We start from the raw sequence: 6164 nt of genomic DNA, 5'->3' as shown, positions 1-6164 counted from the left end.
ATGGTCAGGTTTGGTCCGGTCTGAACTGGATTCAGAGGTCTTTCAGTGTCTCTGTACCAGGTGTAGTTCATTGCTGGGTTTGCATCACTGCTGCAGATCAGAGTCACTGAACGACCCTCTAGAACTAAACCAGCTGGATTTATCCTCACTGATGTGTTTTTAGGAGCATCTGATGGAGGAGAAAATCATTCAGGCAATTACTTTATGATATTATAGTTGATCATTGAGCATAGATTGATTCAATTCCTGTCTTACACTGAACTAGTAGCATCCGGGACTCTTGTGTTGTGCTCGGCTGCTGTAGCTGGTGTGTTGCAGTGCAGGTGAAAGTGACTCTGTGATGACGGTGAGAAACAGTGAAGTTCAGATCAGAGATGAGCTCAGTTTGGCTCTGATACTGCCGTCCTGTGACGCTCTCGATGAGAGATGAGCTCCATGTGAGAGATGGTGGACGAGACTGACAGAAGATCTTAGTAGAGCAGCGCAGACTCACTGAACTTCCCTCAGTCGTCTCCTGCTGATCCGGAAAGATGCTCAGTGTGGGTTTGGAGGGAGATCCTGAAACACACATAGAGACGCAGTCAAATATAACAAGATCATATGGGTCATTATATCCAATAATGAAGGTATATATTATACAGTAGTAGATTTCTTTTTCATGTACAGTCACACTATAGAAACAGCATGAACAATATGACACTCACCTAAGACGGCAATTTGAACTTGGGAGTGTGTAGGTTCTCTGTAGTTATACTGCACTTTATCATCTTCAGGTCTGAAGTAATATGACTCTGACTGACATTATCGAAGCGTGTGGTGCAGTTTTTCTGTGTAGCAGTGCCAAATATTTCTCCTTTTAACAGTCCAGTGTTGGGGCTGCTGGAGACAAACACTGGTGTTACACCCTTAAACCATATTCTCTTTGCACTATCAGTGAGGTAACTGTTAAACTGTTGATCGATGTCAAATGTGCAGGGTATGAAAACACAGGATCCTTGTAGAGCTTCTACTCTCTGCGGCAGTTTGATACTGAAGCCACAAAAAACACCTAAAATGAACACAAACAGACAAAAGAAGTAATTGTACAAAGTCGATATTCAGAACAAACTTCTGCAGCACTTATTGCTCTTCAATCTCATGAAGGTCACATGTAAGTGCTTTCATAATAATAATTTAGCTTGTTAAAAAGAGGAATAATCTATAAGAATGAGACCTTGTATCAGAGATCCAGTGAGGAGGAACGTCACCAATGTTTCCATCATTTACATGCACTCCACCTTACAGCAGAATGTACAAACAAATGAATAAATAAATAAATTGTGTATGTATAAAAGACTGTCGGTTCGATTCATCGCGATTAATCACAACCAAAATAAAAGCTTGTTTATATAATATTTGTTTGTGTATTATATATATCTACTGTATATATAAATACACACACATGTTACAATCCCAATTCCAAAAAAGTTGGGACATTTTGTAACATGCAATAAAAATCAAGAATATGTGATTTGTTCATTCTTTTTAAACTTTACTTAATTGACAAAAGTACAGAGAATAGATTTCCAATGTTTTCACTGGCCAACATAATTTTATTTTGTAATTATAGACAAATTTAGATTTTGATGGCTGCAACGCATTCTAAAATAGTTGGGACCAGAGGCATGATTAACACGGTGTCATTTCAACTGTCCTTTTAATTACAATGCTTAATCATTTGAGAATTGAGGATACTAATTGTTAAAGTTTTGCATGCAAAATTTTTGTCCAATCTCACTTGATACAAGATTTCAGCTGCTCATCAGCCCGTAGTCGTTATTGTCTGATTCTCTTTTTCATGATGGGCCATACATTTTCAATAGAAATGTGTCTACAAAATCACGCTGTTGAAGCACATGCAGAATGAGACCTGGCATTGCCTTGATCTAATAACTATGAACTTCCCATGAAAGACGTCATCTTGATGCCAGTATATGTCTCTGTACAATCCCAGTAGATGCCTCCTTGTCAATGGTGGACTGAGATGCTCTTTTTTACCCAAACATGATCCCCTCACCTTACCAATTCACCTGCTTTCAAAACAGTTCAACTTGGATATTCTATAACCATTTCACTTTTATTTTATTTTATTTTATGTTGCTGAGCTCACTAGTGCCTTTTTTTTTTTTTTTTTCTCAGAATGTACCAAACTTGATTTGGCCACTCCTAATGTTCCTGCTATCTCTCTGATGGGTTAGTTTTGTTTTTGAAGCCTAACAGTCATCTGTTTCACTTGTATGGAGAGATTCTTTGACTGCATGATGTGGTTCACAGCAACAGCTTCCAAATGCAAATGGCACACTTAGAATCAACTCCAGACCTTTTACCTGCTTAATTGATGTAGAAATAACGAAAGAATAGCCCATGCCTGTCCATGAAACAGCTTATGAGTCAGTTGTCCATTTACTTATAGTCCTTTGAAAAAGGGGGGAGGTACATATAAAAGAGCTGTAATTCCTTAACCTTCCCTCCAATTTTGATGAAAATACCCTCAAATTAAAGCTGTGTGCACTTTAAGCCCATATTCATTATATAACTGTAACTTGAATATGTTTTGGTCAGCAGCTAAAATAGTAAAAATTGTGCCTGTGTCCAAATATATATGGACCTAACTGTATTTTGTGTATTTATATATACATGTGTATATATAAATATATTCAGTACACACACATATATGTAAACAGACTTTTAATTTGGATGTGATTAATCACGATTAATCGATTTGACAGCCCTAATAAGTAATTTATTTCCTTTTTGTATGAATTTATAGCTCATATGTTGGTATAAACTTATTATTTCTAAAGTCCTACAGTAATTTTTATATCAAAACACAGAACAATATTCAGAGCTGAGTAGATTACTTACCATTTGTAGTCCATTACTGATTGCTGATTACATATTACATGTTAAAAACTGCATTTAGTAACGTAATCTAGGTTACTCATTTAATGTAATGTATTCAGACTACTTTTTAGATTACTTTTATCTAACTTGTTTTAAACCTACCATAAAATGTATCATATTGATATAAAAAGCAAAGAGAAAGAAAATATATTCCCTTTTTTTATTATTAACATCATTAAATTCATTAAACGTTACATAAAACCAGGGTTTCCTAAACTGGGTTTAATGTAAGAACTTTACATTAAGGGTTTGCGAGGTGATAAAAAGTTAGTAATTAAATAAATCATAAAAATTTAAAATAAATTATTTAAACACTTGAACACTAAAAATAGAAATATTTAATTTGTTTAACTGAATGTTAATATGACCATTAAGCCACATCAAACAGTGAACATGCGCATGTGTTGTTAAATGATTGAAATATTAACTTTTTCAGCGATATTTCATGTAAATATGTAATGTCAAATGTTTTTATGTTTGGTTGACAAAAACATTTGGGAATCCCTGCATTACATGTACAAACATGAAAACAGCAATGACATTACCCACCCAAAAGTCTTTCAGGTTTCAACATTTTAGTCCAGACTTCCAGAATCAACAGTTACTGAAGATTGCTGGATATGATGAACACATAGTTTAACATAGTGCGTGAGGAGTGTTTTTTTTTTTACCCAAATTCAGATGCATGGTTTACAAATTTATTTACATGACATTTACATAGCCATTCTATATTGTGAATATAGTCAAAGCTAAATGGCATGACACACAGTGGGATTTTTAGAAAGGAAAATTTAAAATAAAATAAAAAAGAATTAGGGAGAATCAATAAATTATGAATGATTTACTGCCCTTGTGTGAATATGTAATCATCATGTAATCCATAAAAAAGTAACCGTAATCTGATTATGAGCATTATAAAATGTAATATACTCTAATCACGAGTACTTGATTTTTGGAATCTGATTATGTAATCCAGTTCAGTTATTACCCATCTCTGACAATAGTAAAGATATAAAAAAGAAAACAGGACATGCTTATCTTGAACATGTTTCAAACCTTTAGCATTTCAAAATCTCAAAACTACAGGAGTAAGTGTAAGTTTTACTGTGTTGTGTGTAAATGACTTACCAGAGAAGAGAGTTGAAGATGACAGAAATTCTGAATGAAGGGAGAACTGTGTGTGAAAATGGCACAGTTTAACTCGTATTAGAGATTCACCACTTCTCCTTTAGTCAGAACTTTAGTGACAGTAGCCTGACTGAGAAATCTATGCAAATTAGTATGAAGCTTTCTGAATATTCAACACATTTCTTTATATTTGCTTGAAACAAATCACTGTCTTGTGAGATCCAGTGTTCAGTGCTCATGTTGATAATAATTCTCAATGCTCAGGAATACGGTGAATTGTATTAAAACTGCAATTCGAGAACACTATGTACAGGAAACATGCATTTTATTTCTTCTCGACTTTTGCATTTCAGATTTGAGATATTACATGTCAACATTGTATTACGGTAACACTTCTCATGTTCTGAATTCTGTTATACGGTGTACTTCAAATAAGGAATGTGGGACATTGAGGACTAAATAGTCAGCAAGCATGTTTTCTTGCCCAAAATACTGACAGAAGCCGAAAGCAGAAGAGATTTCAGCAAAATACTGGTGTCTGTATGTAATACTGTGTCTGTGAAGTCAGCAATACGAGCTGCTCACTTCTACAGCTATATACTTAGGCCTGTATAGTAAGTGTAATACTGTAAACATTTACATTTATTCATTTGGCAGATTCATCATAGAGGCAATAAACACGAGAATAGCTAGTAGCCTACAAAATTTTAGATATTAGAATGGGGAAGAATTAATGAAAAGTAGAGTATAGAAGTATAGAGGAAGGATTTTTTTTCTCTTTTTTTTCTTTTACAAACTTTGAGACTTTCTCAGTTTGTGACAGTCACAGTTTGTGAAGTTCAGATCAGAGATTCCTTAGCCCCCAGGAAGCCCTCACTATGCCCACACAGGGCCCGCACTATTAATCTACAACAATACATCTGTTTCACTTTAAATACTTTCCAGCTATTGTAAAGTGAACACTCGATGCTGATAGGCTAATTTTTTTTTACCAACGGAGGCACGAAAGCTCAGCTCTCCCCCGGCCTCCCCCTCCCCTTCTCTATCACCTAGCGGTTGTAATTACATCAGCAGATTCGGCACATTTGCGATAGAAAAGCGGCGCTTTCCAGCTTCATTAACATGGTATGGTATTACAGCTGTGAAATTACAAACAAAAAATACACATTCTGAGACATGAACTGAAATGAATTGTGAATTTTATTAACATTAAATCGTCCTCCTCCCATTTTCACCTCAAAATTTTGGGGAAGCTGTGCCTCCCCTGCTGACACTTTTGGGGACTCCCTTCCTTCCTAAACCTATCTGAAATCTTATTGCACAATGCCAGTGAAGTTGCAACTCTCACTGGCCAATGCCAGCCAAGACGGCGAATAGGGGTGGGGCCCTTGCCGCTATATATTGCGCCGTCTTGGCAGCATAAGCTCAGAATCTTCCGACTAAACCAGCAGTGCAGCAGACCTGAGCAGTGAACACGGCAGCCTACGCCATGTCTCGTTCCCGTCTCTCAGGGAACCGAGGTTACGACAGTAACCGGAGACGTTCCCTCTCGAGGACGGTCTCTCGACATGGCGTCAGAAGCTGACAATTTTGGGGACTGTATAGAACAACGCTGTGGGAACAGCGAAGAAAAAAGCTCAGCCTTGCTGAGTTAACATGAACAGTTCTTGCAAAGACAAGAATAATAATCCCCCAACCAATCATAGACAACCTTACGACATGCCCCAAGGAGACTGGATGTAGATTTGACGTTCGATCGGTCGGTCGGTCATTCGAATGTTTGATTTTAGCATGGAGTACGCTTCATATATTTCTCTGTTCACGCTCCACTTCATCTGCCAGTGAATTCAACACATGTTACACATATCAAATCAATTTGTGTTAAACATTTTCATTTTCATTTCGCAACTTATAAAGCGTTACAATTTGCATGCAATTTACATCCCTGCAAACATGTCCCTGCGGGGCCCATACTGACTTTTTGTGGGCACAGCTGGCTAGGGCCAGCCCACACCAAACCTAAACAGGCCCAGGCTGGGCTTGCCCAGGTGAGGCCCACATGGGCTCACCCACCGCAGGCTCTCTGTGAGCAG

At 37.0% G+C, this 6164-nt stretch overlaps 1 pseudogene; it reads right to left on the bottom strand.

The window, feature by feature from the left end:
- Positions 1–6164, bottom strand: part of LOC107707951 (myelin-associated glycoprotein-like) — a 15517-nt pseudogene that overhangs the window by 7548 nt on the left and 1805 nt on the right.

This window comes from Sinocyclocheilus rhinocerous, unplaced genomic scaffold, assembly GCF_001515625.1.
Source record: "Sinocyclocheilus rhinocerous isolate Xijiao unplaced genomic scaffold, SAMN03320098_v1.1 scaffold475, whole genome shotgun sequence".
Classification (NCBI taxonomy): domain Eukaryota; kingdom Metazoa; phylum Chordata; class Actinopteri; order Cypriniformes; family Cyprinidae; genus Sinocyclocheilus; species Sinocyclocheilus rhinocerous.
The sequence above is the reverse complement of the archived record's forward strand: the minus strand, read 5'-3'. Positions and strand labels throughout refer to the sequence as shown.